Below are 16,159 nucleotides of genomic sequence, written 5' to 3' on the forward strand. Positions count from 1 at the left end.
GCTATATCCTCCCCTCCCCACCTCGCCCCAATCTGGTTTTAAAAGAGAGCACTGAAAGAAGTCAATGGCTGATAGCAACTTGACTAAACACAGTAACAGCTATATAAATAAAGCTGAAAAACACTCACCTGGCATAAATGTATTCACTCTGATGGATGATTATTTCCAAAAATAGCTACAGTACAATAAAGAAGAAAGTTACTGCAGCTTTCTTATGGTTTGATCATGAATATTAACTCGGTCATTTTGTCAGTCAACAAATATTAATGGTACAGAGGGGACTTTTGCACTTAATTAATATTCTCCAAGTTCCCCTTTGGGATATTATATTTAACAATATAATTAAGAAACATAAAACAAATGCACAGTCCCTTTCTTCAAAAATCTTTCCTTTGAAGGCAAGAAAAAATAAGCAAATGACAAACTGATATTTGTTTTTAAAGACAATAAACACAAGGAGGTATAAAAGTTCTTCTTAAAAATATACATATATTGTCATTTTTCTTGGATTCTCTTTTTCTATATTCATGTGTTTTTAGTTATTGACAAAAACTGTTTATATACAAGATGGCTTTTTCAATTAAAACACACACATTTTAGGGTACCATCAGTTTGGACTTACTTTCCTGGTTATTGTTTGGGGGTCAATTCAGTGAATAACAGAAGTACGATGAACATTTGGAGTTTTGAAATTTATTTGAGAGATTAATTTGCATTACATTATGTAACCATATCAAAAGAGGGCAAGTTGAATGTCTGGTAAGTTAAAATACAAAGAAATATACAAAGATATCTTTACTAAACTTGATTCAGTGAAAATATTCCAGATCAGCAGATTGCAGGAGCCTTTTACTTAAAATAGCTTTTCAGATATAAACTCAAGACTAGATTAATTTATGATGGGCTAATAGTAAAGAATGCAATTCCGCATGTTTCTGCAGAGCATTAGCAAGAAGTTTTAGTTTGTGTATAATCTGGTATTTATGCAAATTCAACTTAAAAGCAACATTCAAACAATCCAGTTAGCAGCCTCCACCCTATCTCAGTTTTTATACCCTTAGAAACTATCACACAAATAAATAACTTTCTCTCAAAGGAACTCCCAGGCACAGTGATGTCAAATGAGGCTGTGAGCTCTTAATATAGTAAAGAAGAGGAAGTTTAAAAAGCTTTGGGTAAGGATGACTTTCTTCTATCCTATAAAAGGTGTATACCATTTTATCACTACTAGACTGGCAAAAAATTGTGTAACAATACCACATATTGAAGAATAAGTAGAATTCTTATAAACTGTGGGAGAGTGGAAAACTGTGTGGCATTAATTATCTCACAAAGTTGAATATTTGCATACTCTACAACCAAGCAACCCTACTTCTACATATAATCAAGAAATATACTTGCATGTGTGACCAGGAGGCATGCATAAAATTTTTACAGTAGCAATGGTTATAATTTTTTAAAAAGACTAGAAATAACCCAACTATGTATCACTAGAAGAATACATTTAGATATATTCACAGAATAGAATGTTATATGGTAGTAAAAATCAACAATCATCATATACAACATCAATGAATCTTGGAACCATAATGTTGAGTTAAAAAGGCAAATCCCAGAAGACTATATATTGTATGACAGCATTTTTATAATGCTCAAAAACACAAATTAAATAATATATTGTTTTAGCACATACACATTTGAGATAAAACTAAATTAAAAAAATAGCAATAGAATGATGAAAAAATTTAGGATACTTGTTACCTCTGACAGGGGAAAATATAAAGGAGAAACAAAAATGTAGATGCAATTTACTGGGAAATAGGCTAGTTCTTGGGTTGGGTAGTTCATTATATTATTGAGCTTTATACATAATATATGTATTACATATACCTTTTATACATTAAAAAGAAAAAAATTTAAGAGATTGATCTAATTCATATTCATCCCCTCCAAGTGAGAGAACTGATTCATATTTTCCATGTAAAGAGATTGAGGGTGATGATATCACTTATATGTAGAATCTAAAAAAGTTAAATTTGTATTAAAAAAAAGAGAGAGAGAGAGTTAAAATGGTGGCTATCAGGGGATTGGTAGGGGTGGATAATAAGAGTGATGGTGTTTAAGGGTACAAACTTGTAAGAGTAGTAAATAAGCCATAGAGATCTAATGCACAGTATAGTGAATGCAGAAAATAATATTGTACTATAATTACATAATGTGATAAATATTGCTACAGTGGTAATCATATTACAACATATAAATGTATCAAAGTAACACACTGTATACCTTAAACTTACACTATGTTACATGTCAAATTTATTAAAAGAAAGAAATATAGGGTGGTATGGCAGTATCTTCAAATAAGGAATGAGAGAGAGTTCTGCAAAATGGACTCCCTCTCAAAGATACTGATAGATTTTAAAGAGAATATCAGTCTAGCTGGAGCCAAGAAAATATAAGTGAAATTAAGTTCCAAGTGAAATAAATGGGAATTTTTTTTCCTAACATGAATGGATTGTGTGGTAAACTGAACCTCTTACCTGCCAGCCAGAAAATTGTGATGATCCAAGATGGGGTCTCAGCATCACCAGGTGAAGCTAAAACTTCCAGAGATAAAAGGAACAAGAAAATTTTCAGGAAAACTGGAGGTTCAGAATAGAATACCCAGGATTAAATGAGCAAAAAACACAAAGCCTAAATGGATTAATTCATTTATTCAACAAACTTCCTTAGCATAGACTGTGTAGCAGGGATGGGGAGGGAAGGCAAATAATAGAGATAATTAAGACACAGTCCCTACTCTCAAGGAACACATACTTCAGTGATCAGGGGAGAACCTTTCAATGTATAAATGGAAGAGATACTACTCTAAATGTGTGTATGGAAGAGATCCTACTCTGAACACCCATGAAAAGATGTTCAGATAGAAAGTAAAATGACCCAAAACCTAGAAGAGGTAAGCGTACTTGGCCGTTTCCAAGAACAACGCAGTTGAAGCTAGTAATGAGGAAGAGGACAGTTTTAACCTTAGGCCAATGCCCAAGAGCCTGAAGTTGGAAGAAAGAAAAAAAGAGAACTTGGCTTGGGCCTTGAGAGGAGGGCAGGTAAAGTTGGTGTCCAGTGAGTGGGAGTTCACATTTATGGAATACTTACTATGTACCAGATCGTCTTCTAAACGCTTTTTAATTTACTAATTTAACCCTCATAATATACCTATGTGGCACTTGGTATTATCCTCATTTTTAAATGAGGGAACTGGGGCCTATAAAGATTAAATAATTTGCCCAAAGTCGCATGGTTAGGAATTTGAAAGCAGAGTTTTGAACCTAGGAGATTTGATTACCCAGTCCACATTCTTGACCACCACACGGAATAGAGGAGGGGTCACCTAACTAAAAAGTAGGGAAAACAGAAGAGCTAAAAAGTTGTCCATCACATGAATTCATTAAAATTTGTTTATATACAGTGGAGGTAAATTGCAAGTATTAGATTCCCCCCCAAAAGATTATTACATCTTGGTAAATATTAATGGTGTGCCCCAAAAGTTTTGTACTGGGCACTATGAATATGGAATATTTCAGAACTAGTGGAGAAAAGCTGTGTCTCCAGGGCATGGTCTTAAGGGAAAAGCTCATCTTTTTGACCCCACAGAAGACAAAAAGTTACTCAAGCTAAGCCTTGGCAAAGCCCTCAATTCCTCATTTATCAACTGATGTTCTTTACAGTCAATCTCAACACACACATGTATTTATTCAGTCTCTCTTTTTTCCTTTCTCAGCAATTTAGTGAGTGATTTGTGGGCTCATTTGGTTCAGCAGTATGCTAATAAGGTAAAATTGATGGGTTTAATTCTTCTTTAGCTCTAGTGGCCATGAACTGCACCCCTAAACTTAGCAAACATGAGCTGTGGAGTGACCCCAGAGAAACTGTGTTTGGCTCAGAACAACTCTGTCAACATTACACAAAAGATAATGCTTTACCGAGTGTGTGTCAGAACCTTCATCTTTGTATTCAAGGACAATACATTAATTTTCACAGGGAACAACTAAAGTGATTTATTTAATGTCTCACAATGGGATCTCAAGAATAGATTCTTGGAAAGTTCAATGTAATATACTTACTCAAATTGACCCTACCTAGATAGTACAGTCATAATAGAGTCTTTGCCCAACCTTATGACATATGCTCAATTAATCTTGATTTTAGATAGCCAATAAATAATAAGTAAATAAATAAAAGCAGAAACAATCTCAGTTTCTAATTACTTATGGAAGAACTCTTACCTGAGGATAAACTAATGAAAAAAAAATCCAACTCAAAAACACAGATTTAATATGCCTAGAATAAAGTGAGCTGATGTAATTCATTGAGTGAGAGGAAACTTTCAAATTAATGACAGAAGTTGATCTGGCAGATGCCTACTGCTCAGTAAACTAGATCCAAATTTTTAATGTGAACTGACATCTGACAAGACTACAATAATAAGGGAGGTACCTCATTATTATCCAAATATATCCAAAGAAAATGATGGTGAAAGATGAGGTTAACGTGAAAACTTATTAGACTGGAGATTTACTTATTCTCATTCTCAATGTCAGTTGGAAATGGAAATGGCTGAAATCATAACAGGAGAAAATAAAATAAGAAAACATTACTGAGATATTTGTTTGTAAAGAATATGTAAAGTTTTGATGTCTGATACTTCGGAGTAGAAGAAAAAAACATGCTCTTAGAAAGGGCTTATATTCAAAACTTTTCCAAAGTAGAAGGGAGTATGAAAGGGATGGGGAGAAGGGGAGTTAGTTAAGTGGCAAACAGCACAGATAATAAAGGAAAATAGTCTAGGGTCAATTCTTAGCTCTGTCACTTAATAGCTGTGTGACTTTTAGCAGGTTTCTTCATCTCTCTGTGGCTCAGCTTTCTCATCTGTGAAAGAGTATTTACACAGTGCCAGGTACATAATAAAAACACTATATAAACCTTATTCCTTGAATAAAATATATCCAAAGATTAACATTAATGATAATACTTCATAATATCATTAATATAAATATAACTATAAACGATACATATCATTAACATCAGGGATAATATTTAATCAGAAAATCAAGGATAAATCTGGTACAGGTCTGCAATCTTTTATCTGAAATCTCTGAGGCCAGATGTGTTTCTGAATTAAAATTCTTTTCATATTTTAGGAATGTAATATATTATGCTACCTATATTTTACTTATCATGTGTTGTCCAGGGCAGCATACCTTAATCAAACATATTTCTGTATTGAAATACGTCAATAGTCACACCAAATGGAATAAATGAAGACTTTAAACAGAGTTATGTCAGTTCAGTTTTTGCCACAAAATAAATTAAGGAAAAAGTTTTTGGATTTTGGAATTGCACATAAAGGACTGTAGAGCTTTGTCTGTAGAGCCATAAATCTTATTGTATTAAATAATGGAATAATCATCATGAGAAATAGAGCAATGTGAACAATGCTGATATTAAATGAAAAACTTTTCTGAAAACCTAATGAGTTTCTTTTTCTCTTAAGGAAAAAAAAATACATAGTTCCATGTATATTTGGATTATACATGAGATGGTATCTGGATTATACTTGAGTGACTTTATGCAGCATAAATTGTTCACAACACTTGGAACATCTCCCCAGATTTTCCCATGACTATTTCAAATCTCTGCTCAAATGTTACCTCTTCAGAGAGGCATCCTTGATCACTCTATTTAAAATATCAGGTAGGAGACATGCACACACACATTCACACACAATCACAGAAAACTCTTTCCCCTTACCTGCTTTCTTTTTCTTTTTAGTATTTATCGCTATCCAGCATATTAGTATATCTTTCTTTATTATATTATGTCTTACTAGACTGGAAACTCTATGAGATCAGGGACTTTTGTTTTGTTCAAGCACCTAAAACAATGTCTGGCAAACAGGCATTTGATAGATACTATTCAATAAATGACTCAAGAAAATAAGGCTGATTGATGAACAGTGGTGGGTCCCAAGAACCAGTCCTGAAATAGCAGGTAATATTCACTTTCCAAAAGGAAGTTCAAGGTGAAAAAAAAAAAAGCCATCTAAACCAATTATCAGCTGTAATATTGTTTATGTGATATATATATTAATAGGATTCCAAAGTGGTAATTAAAAAACATTTCTTCTGTATACACATAATTATGAAGTAAATATTGATTTACTATCTAGCAAGTAAAAACTAATCATTACAATTACATAATATTTACATTTAATAATTAATTTTGAGTATTTAAGTAGACAAGAAGAAAAAAGTATACTTGAAAGATAAAAATTCTATAGCACAAAATATTAAAGAACTTCCTTCGTATTTTTCCATGATGTATTATCTTGATTTTTCCTCTGACACATTTCACTCACCATAGAAAGAAACACAACTGATCTTCATCTAATTGCAAAGTGCTACTGCTCTGGAATGTAAAAATTTCCTAAATTAGCCTGAGAGTAGCAGTATATGATTGTATGTGCATATCTACTTATGAATCTATGTATTTAGTCTTGCTCCAGGTAGTAAAGTGGCAATACATTGATACTCTAAAGCAAGCAAGCAAAGGAGTTTTGGGGTCACCATAAAATGTGCAGCAAATTTCAATGGTAATTTCCAGTCCAGATAGATCCACTCTTCGGAAAGGCCCAGCTTTCCTCTCCTTCTCTGACTCCATCCATATGTTAGTTTTGACTTGGGAACTACTTTTTAAAAGAAGGGTAGAGAAGGAAAAAGTGAAAATAAGAATTTAGGTCACATTCTCTTGGCAAGTATCCAGAATAACTACCATTTTCAAATGACCATACTTGTATACAAATTGACATTCCATTGATCATGGTTAAAGGTACGATAATAGTATCATTTCAACGTTTGTTACTTTTACGTTTGTCTTTTTTTCCCATTATTCTTAAACCAGGAAGGAAAAAAAAAAGAATACTCCAACAGCACTCTATTATGGCTTTAAAATTGTGTTACCCCAGATTATGCAAGGATTTTTCTATTAAAATTACTTGAAAAATTAATGGAAATTGAAACTGTTTATATATATTTCTGACAAGACAAGGGACCTCTGAAATAAGACAAATTAGCACACACATCTGGACCTGTGTTGTTAACCAATGACGCCAGGATGGGAGGAGGTAGGTGAAACTGATGAAGTCAGACAACTGATACAAAAAAAGATCAGAGGCTCAGAGTTATATTTAATTTGACAATGAGATCAAGTTTAAATAATTACTGGCCCTTTTGCTCTCAAGCTGTATATTATTATTTAGTATGTTTCATCTGGATAAACATATTTTGGTGGTATTATGGGTAAGAGGATGAGGAGTGATTTTCCATAGCTCTATACCCTCAACAAAGAGGATCTTGCTTACGTGCTTCTGAGATCTGGTTGAATATTATGTTAGCACCTAGGGAGTAAGCTGAAGGGTCCACTTCAGTAACTCAGATACCAACAAAGAAAAACCTATCCTTGTTTAAGTGAAAATTCAAGATTACTAGCATAGTCTGTTTCAGGGCACATATGAACTATATAAATCTTGTGTTTCTGACCCTTGTCTTCAAGTCCCTAAACTGGAATAAAATCAATAAATGCCTGAGGAACCACTTCACACCCCAAACACGTGCAAACTTTGTTCAACAGAACACTTTACTGCCAAAATGGAGTTGGCAGAAGCTTGGAGCTAAGGCCCCCAGGCTGCATGATTTGCTGGCACAAGAGAGCTTAAAAATCTTAACATAATACTAGGGAGTTTGAGTTCTACCAATTTGCTTGAGACTCCTTCTCCAAGTATGACCTGAGAAAAATGGAAGCTGCCATCAAGAAAGACTTCATTAACACTTCATCCTCTATTCAGAAATGATTTTCCACTGCTGATGATCATACCTCTATATTCCTTAGTGGTTGTATTTATACTGTAAATCTAATGCAGTCTATTTTGAAATGCATGTAAATTCAATTTTGCTTGGCTGCTTGGACAAAGGGGTACAGGGAGAACTACTGTAAATATACAAAATTAATTACCACAAAGTTCTACTTAGAAAACACTTGATCCAAATAACCCTTACATATCACATTCATTACCCTCAAAAAAATGTGGGGGAAATTAAGATATAGAATATTTATATAGTTATTTTATATTTATTTTAGCTTGTCTTCTCACTTCTCTGAGTTTGAGTAATGGCAGTTTACTTTTTACATGAAAAATGTAAGCAGCAAGGAAGGGAGCCCAGATGAGTCCTTCTTTTCCACAAGGGTCAACGATAAGGTCTTATTTGGGATCTTCATAAGTTTGTGCAGTTTAATAAAGAAAACTGCACCTGAATTTTAAAACTGTAGTGAATACTGGCAGCTATGTATACAACTAGCAACTTTAAACTTGTAAATGCTTGATACACGTACACTATTGAGAAGTTATACTTTGCTTTGGAAGGTTATCTTCTGTTTCAGTAAGAGAGCTTTAAAGATGCTATTTGCTCCTTACATAGCTAAAAAAAAATAAAAATAAAAAAGCTTAAAAAAAACTTCCTAAGCTTTTCCCTCAGTAGCTCCATGTATTTTATTAATTTCTCTGCAAGCCCATTTTTCCTCTGCTAGAACCCTCCTAAGTATTCTCATTTTCAGCTATGATTCCATATTTTCACCAGCTTCTAATCTCCACAATATAGTTGGAAGCATTTAGGACAAAACATTCTTTAGGATATCAAGTTGCAGAAGACTGTAGTTTCAAAGATATTTATATAGTAGTGCTGCCACCTAAAGATGAGGTGAATAAAGAAACAATTCAAAGGAAATGACCCATCATTCTAGAGGCATTCTTAATGCAAAAGTTTTCTCACATTGAACTAGGGATTAATAAATATTTTGTTTTGTTAGTATGGAAGTTTGATTCACAACAAATTATTTCTGAGCTATAATTTTCTATTGCAGAAAAATGCCCTTTTAGAATAATCTGTGACTTGAGGTCTCCAGGAATACCTTTCTCTCAGACATTAGGCATTGCCTACAATACATAAGAGGGGGAAGGGAGCATCAAAAGATACCAGGAAGTAAACTATTGAGGAATCTCTGGCTTAGTGGATAAAGCAGGTAGTAATAGACCTGTGGTGTTTCTCTCGCTCTCTCGGTGACACACTATTTGCAACTCTCAACAACTGATGTATTTTTGTAGCTCAATTTTCTTATTTATCAAATGGGGTTAATTTCACCTGTCCTACTGCCTCTAAGGCTTAGCTAGAAAAACTTCTTGGAAAAGGTCCTATAATAAGTGAGTTTAAAAGTCTATTGCCTAATAAGAGTATCTCAAGATGTACTGCAGAGCAACCTCAAAATAAAATATACTCAGTTAAATAAGTTAAAACAGTGACTAAGTTTTCTTAAATCACAGATTGAGTTCTCTGCGGTATATTTAAATAATTAAAGATGGTGAAGGCATTTTTAAGTGATCCATCTTCTATGCACGCAGTGTTGCAGAATGGAGATATGACAGTACACAAAGCGAGGGTAAAAGTTAACGTGTACCAAAAATCTTGTCAAACTTGGTAAGATTTCAAGAAAACTCTTAAAGGACAGTTTATAGTTCTGTATTTTGCCCTTACGTAGCAATTTATAAAAATTAACTCGTCCCTTTTACTCTCTCCCACTCGGCCCAACGACGCATAAGTAATATTTATCAGGGTTTTGTCCTTAGTCACAGTCCCTCAAAGGGGCCCAGTTTCACCTACACTGCGTGGGAGGCTGGGTAGCAACCCCACGCTTCCTGTCAAGGATTCTTGGGGCCAGAGCCTGAACGTGGTCTAGCCCCTTTCTTCTTTATGCTAATTCTGCCCTTCTAACCCCTCCCGGCAGGAGTCTGAAGGCCAAGGTGAGACCCTCCCGGGAGATGAAAGGCCTATCGCCCCCTGAGAGATGCGGGCGAAACAGGGACGGGGGGAGGCTAGGGTGACGGGGTGGTAGCGGCACGGACTACGGCGCTGAGGGCCCTAAGTTGGAGCTGACGCAGGCCCTATAGGGTTCTGTCCCCGCCTGAGCCTGGCTTCCGTCCTCAAAGCCTAACCAGGAATAAGTCCTCCTGGTGGCGCTACGGGAGGCGGATGGAGGAAGAACGGGCAAAGAGGCCGCAGGCAGCCCCCTTCTCAAACGCGCCTCAAGGCCTGGGCCGCGGGCTGTTGACGCGCCAACAGCAGAGAGGGCGCGCGCACGCGCGAGATGGGGGGGCGGAGGGAGCGCGCTCGGCGGCCGCCGCCGCGGCAACTGAAACGGAGGGACGCGAGGGCGGAGGGCGCGAGCCACGGGAGGAGGGTGGGGGGGGAATGGTGGGTAGCGGGGAGCGCGCGCTGACGTCGCCCGGAGTCACGCACAGAGCGCCGGGTTACGCGCCGACGTCTGGCTGCCACGACTTGCCGTCTGCGGCGGCGGCGGCGGCGGCGAGCGGATCCCGCAGGGGAAGGAGGAGGAGGAGGGAGAGCCAAGGGGGCTGTGAGTGAGCGGGAGAAGCAGGGTGTGAGCCGGACTTGCTAGCGGGAGGGAGAACGAGCGAGAGCCGAGCCAGCCATCCGAGCCGCCTCCTCCTCCTCCCCTCGGCGTCCCGCCCCCGCCTGCCAGCCCGCCCTTCTCCCTCCTCAGCCGGCTGAGCCCGAGTGAGGCGCAGCTCGGCTCGCGCCGCTGTCCAAGACAGGTGTGCGCGCGCGCGCCCTCCTCCCCTCCCCCTTTCCTCGCGCCTGCCTAGCGCCTGCCTCGCGCGCGCCCTCCCTCCCTCCAGCCCGCGCCCTCCCTCACCTGCGGCAGGACAGCGCCCGCCCGCCCGGGTAAGCCCCTTGCGACCGTCTTTGCTGCCACTGCCACAGCTTGAGGTGCCTCCCACCTTTTCCCCTCTAATTGCCCTCTTATGCCCCAGGAATAATTACTGTAGCATTGTAGACATCCCCGCACCCTCCCTCCGGGGACCCGGGCAGTGCAGCAGCGCACCCCCCTCCCCCCGGAGCGCACGAACGTACGAACTCCCTCCCATCTCCAAAAAAGAATAAAGTCACACGCCCCTTAAAAAAAAAAAAAAAAGAAAGAAAGAAAAGAAGGCAATCCTACCTCTACAGGCGCTGGAGACCACCAATGGTGCCGTTTGCTTAGCAATCTCTAAGACCCATTTCCCCTGGCCGCCTTCGCCCGGGACCTGGGACAGTGCGCCAAACCTGGCCGACACTCCCTGCACAGCAGCCCTGGCAGGAGGGGAGAGGAAAGAGGGTTCTAGGCTCCACTACCAACCCCTCCTTTCCTCTGTTCACCCCCACCACCCCCGCAATGCATACACCCGCCCTGTATGCGTTGTAAAAATAAAAAAGAATACATTGGTGCTGACATCGCAGATGCAGCCAGGCCCAGGGATGGGTGGCCCGAACAAGCATTTTTGCTGCCCCACAGAGCTAGATCAGCTCCGTAGTTTGATCTGCCTTTGTCCGAGGGCGAAAGGAATGGATATGAAGTTGGAGGGTCTTACCTTTGAGCGACTGTGGACCCTGGCAGCGGTTGAGATGCCTGTAGGGGAAGGGACCCCCGCAAATATATCTGCTTTGAGCCTGAACTTGAATAGAGAAAGGCCCAAGAGTCCGGTTGGGGAAACTTCCTTTAATTTGTTGCTGTTTACTCCTGAATAAATGCTATTTTAATTTCCGTCGTCTCTGCGGGACCCTATTGAGGCTTCTGATTCGTTCTTTTCTGGGCCCCTTGTTTTATTGTCGGGCCAGGAGCTTTTGGACAGCTTTGTGCAGTGGTGTCTGTGTTTGTGTCCCGTGTCCTTGGAAGGGAGGTCCCAGTGCTTTACAATAGACTGAATTTGGTTTGACATCTGTTGGTAGACTGTCAGAGGAGAAAAGGAATTTTTTGATTATTTGAAGACCCCCACTGCTCCCCGCCCAAACTGACGTTTGCGAATTGTGGCTTTGAAAATTGGAGTGTTGATGAGAGTGTGGAGAAAGTTGCTGATTTCATTCCTTTGGGTACTGGTAAAAATCATTTAAGAATCAGTAGCAAGAGAGAGAGCTATTGACACTTGCATCGGTTCTGTTTGGACCTTTTTGGTACATAAAATGTCGGGTTTTCTGAAATTTTTATTGAATCTAGAATGTGTGCTACGTTTATTTAACTCTTCTGCAAATGCTTAAAATAAAATTTTGTGAAATGCGAGGATTTTATCACATGGATTATTCTCTCAGATTTTAAATGTTTAATTCCTATCTTTAACCCTAAACATTGAAATAGCATTGGAGAGGTATAGTTTTAAAGATTAAGTGAGCTATAGAAAGGGGATAGGCTTTTAAAAAATGATTAGTGAAATACTGTTAGTCGTTGTTGCTAAATGTTAAGATTTACTTGAGAGTTTTCCTGGTAGATAGCTGAGAGAAGAAATGGGTAATTCCTTCACTTTGAACGCTTACAGTACAAGTTAGTTTTAATGATTTGATTATTGAAGATAATTGTCTGATTTAAGACAGGCATTTAACCTAAGTAACACTTGAAAGCACAAGGTCTAATGTTCTTGCTTCTCTTTTATTTGGGAAATCTGTGGTTTTGTGAAATATCAATCAGCATATTGTTTTTGTTGGGAACTCCATAATCAAAAGAGTTTATTACCCAGAGATAGATACCCTCTCTCCAAGTTATTCTGTAAATGTGTGTGTTAATTTTTACTTTTAAAAACCAAAGCTGAATTATATTATTTCAGACCCACCCGTAGTTCAGGCTGAGGAAAATGAGGCTTTTTTCCTTTCTTGTCCAGCCTAATGTCTGTTTCACTTGTGAACAATTTTTTTGTTAGAGTTTGTTAAAGATACAGAGATAGAGGGATTAAAAATAAAGCAATCTCTGTTCTCTTAAAAACGTGTGTGTAGTGTTAATAAAAGAGCACACTAAATCTGAAGACGTTTATCAGCTTTTAAAAATATAAGCAAACTTTGAGGAGAAAGGGAATATTTTTGACGTTTTTTTAATTAACATGGATATTTTGCTTCATATTAATGTATTTCGTTTTCCCTTTGTCTCTACTACCTCGTATTGAAATTATAATTTTATTTCTACAACTATTTGTTTTAAAATAACAATTCAAACAGCTAGACACTAGAACTGGCTTTTCATTTACCAAATTAGTACATTGTTTAGGTAATTAACAAATGGCTAGGAATGTTTTTAAATCCACAAATTTGCTAATGGATTTTCAATGTCAGGATGCAAATCTAACTTTGAAACTCTATTTAAGGTTCTAAACTCTTTGTTTTAAGACTTTTCTCTGAGTCAATATTCATTCTTCCCAGGCTACCTGTTAAGAATACTGTATTCTATAGCCCAAGGAAAGCCGCCTTTCACCATCCCCTTCCATTCTTACCAAAAGCCCACTCTTACAGACTTATCATGAAACTAACTTTCTTGTTTCAGTAGTGAAAATGTGCTAAATATCGTATTTATCTTTGTATTATTTTGGAAAAGGCATTATTAACCTTGTTTGCTTTTTAGATACATTTATAAAGTAGGCGAGAAGCTGGATAATGGCAAATTTTTATACGTATATAATACATAACAGAATAAGTAAGCACATATTTATGTGGAGAGATTCAGGTCTCGGTTTGCTGATTTGAGCTTAAAATTTCCAGTTTCTGCGTGCAAATGATATTTAACTTGTGTTTTACCTAGAAACTTCATCAGTTGCCTCTGCGCTGGGGAACTAAGAACTTGGTTCCTGGTGACAGTCAGTTTTGCAGAAAATCAGGGCATTTCCAAACTTAAAGCGCTTCAGAACCCCGGACATAAACGTTTGGGACAGAGGGCAAGAAATTTAAACTCCAAAGTTGGTTGAAGAAGGCGGGCAGTTTTGAGCCTTTTTTTTTTTTTTTTTTGGTCGTGGGGAAAGTGATCATTAGAATGGTAGGATGGCAGGAACTGGCAGGCGCATGCCCGCTCTCCGCAATCCCCGCAATCCCGTTGGCCTTGCTGCTTTGAGTTCTCCCGACGGAGCAAGGGCTTGGTTCAGCGCAAGGTAAACCCTTGAGGAAGAACAGCGGCTCTTCCAGATCGGTGTTAAGCAGATCTTAGTCTCAGTTTACAGGTGGGAGTGTAATGCCCCTCCCAGTTCTGTGCGGAGACCCTGCCACTCAGCCTTTGCGTCCCTGTTTGGGGCCGGGGTCTATCCAGGGTCCTGATCTCTACCTTGCGAACCTGGAGGAGCCGCCGCTTCTTCACCCGTGTATTTCTGGGTGGTGGGAAGTACGCCAACAGTTCCTATGTCCCCTTCCCGACAGACTTGGGGACAGGGGAGGGAGTGCAGAAAAATCAGCATTGAAAGGGTACTAGGCGGTGCTGGAGGATGCTTCCAAACTGAGGGAAAGTTCTTTGTGGGGCCAGAAGCCTGGATTTCTATCTCTCAGAATGGACCTCCCCTTTAGGGAGCCACTTCAGGGACAACTGGACAGGTGGGTGGTTCTGGGGCTCCTCCACAGGACTACTCCGGTTTGCTCTTTGGGAGCCAGGGTGCTTTGCCCTATTTCTTCCTCTTTAGCGGGAAGTAGTGAAGGTCAGTCCAGAGCTGAAGTAGCTAATGTTGGGTTGAATGGGGCCCTTGCTAAGAGAAAAAGGAAGCTGTGAATACTCAGCAGGAGAGTTTGCCCAGGAGATGGAGGGATATATCAGGGGGCTTTAAGGTCTCAGGCATTGACAAAGCTTACGCTCTGGACTGGTCTGGGCTTCTTGATTAGTCCTCTCTTTACCCCTCTTTTCCTTAGGAAGCTTGGGCAGCCAGATGCTCAGCTGTCTCTGAGGCTAAGAGTGAGGGAGGCAAGTCTCTTTATTCTGGGGTGGGGGGGTTGTTCAATGGGAATGGACAGCATAGATGTGATAGACACACTCTTTTCAGGATGAAGGCAGCAATCCATGCTTGAGAAAGCCAGGAGTAAGGCTGTGAGGTCTGTATCCTCTAAGCCCCCTGTAGAAGGTGATGGGGAAAGTGTAGGGGGTCATAGGCAGAAGTTCCCCTGGAAATAGGCCTTAGCTTTCCCACAGATGCTAGGACTGCAGACTGCAGTGAGGGAGTATAAGCATTCTCTATCTATCCGTGAGAAGGAAAACAGGCCCTAGATTATGCCTCAGAATTTAGGAAGAGAAATCAATTATTTCTGAGCCCCTTATTGAGATCAGAGTAGACCCCCTTTAGCTGTCACTGGTTTAGCTGTCATTGGTTAATTAATGGTCGGTAACCTAGATGTCTGCCTAAAAACCAGCGATCATTTAATGTTTTACTTTTTGAGAGATAGGGGCTCTCCTTGACACTTTGGAGTTTCTGAGAGGAGGAGTAAAAGGGGCGAGCGAACCTGCGTTGATGAATCCCGTAAGGAACTGCGTTTCCCAGGAAATTCCTGACATTTTTAGCTCGTGAATTTCCTAAAGTCTGCTTGGTTTCTCCTCCATTCTGGGTCCCTCCAGAGAGGAAGAAGAGTGGGCTAGGGGTGAAGGCTCGTCAGGGCCTGGTTCATCCGCAGAGCTGGCCGGCAACCCAGGCTGGGCTCAGCCCTAAATAGGGTGCCCCCCTTCCCCAAATCTCGGAAGGAGGAGGGGGAGGCAAGCAGTCAGTCGTGGTCCCCAGAGAGGCTGGTTGAAGGTTTTTGGGTGAGTGTGGGGTTTCTTTTTGATTGTTACTTGAGGGGAAGGGCAGAGCCAACGGGAACAGGCACTGCGGGCACCCGGGCCCTGGTGCGCCTGCCGTCCTCTGCTTGGCTCCCCCCCGCCGGTGAGTGCGCCCGCCCGCCCGCCTGCCCGACTGTGCGGGGCTGCGGTTGGGGGGAGGGGGGAGCGGGATCATCTGAGGCCAAAGCCACTGCCGTGCGCGGGGAGGGGGAGCGGCGGGAGCGAGGGGAGGGAGAGGGGAGGGACGGGCTAGGTGTCTGCTGCTCCGCGCCACTCCTGCCGGCGCCCCGTCCTCATCCCTGGCAGCCCCTTCTGCAGCTAAGGGTTACCGCCGCACCACCTCTCCTCTTCCTCGCCCGCCTCTGCGGCCAGGGCTCTGCGGTAGGAGACAGTCCAGCCAGGCGACGGGTGGGCCTGTCTGGGTTTGGGTCTGGATCTAGCTGGGGCCCGCAGG

General features: G+C 40.4%; 2 protein-coding genes across 3 annotated transcripts in view; both read left to right on the forward strand.

The window, feature by feature from the left end:
* Nucleotides 1–10,585: 10,585 nt before the first annotated feature.
* The window catches only part of PURA (purine rich element binding protein A), an 11,417-nt gene continuing 5,843 nt past the window's right edge, over nt 10,586–16,159 (forward strand). The window contains exon 1 of one of the 2 annotated variants that reach the window (XM_074360775.1): nt 10,586–10,720. The gene's annotated coding sequence lies outside the window, so the exon portion shown is untranslated. Of the gene's footprint in view, nt 10,721–15,921; nt 16,087–16,159 lie in introns of those variants that run through there. The other variant, XM_074360776.1, reaches the window with a different exon arrangement.
* The window catches only part of CYSTM1 (cysteine rich transmembrane module containing 1), a 106,420-nt gene continuing 100,971 nt past the window's right edge, over nt 10,711–16,159 (forward strand). The window contains exon 1 of the mRNA XM_074360777.1: nt 10,711–10,850. The gene's annotated coding sequence lies outside the window, so the exon portion shown is untranslated. The remainder of the gene's footprint in view (nt 10,851–16,159) is intronic.

The sequence above is a fragment of the Camelus bactrianus genome, chromosome 3 (genome assembly GCF_048773025.1).
Source record: "Camelus bactrianus isolate YW-2024 breed Bactrian camel chromosome 3, ASM4877302v1, whole genome shotgun sequence".
Lineage (NCBI taxonomy): Eukaryota > Metazoa > Chordata > Mammalia > Artiodactyla > Camelidae > Camelus > Camelus bactrianus.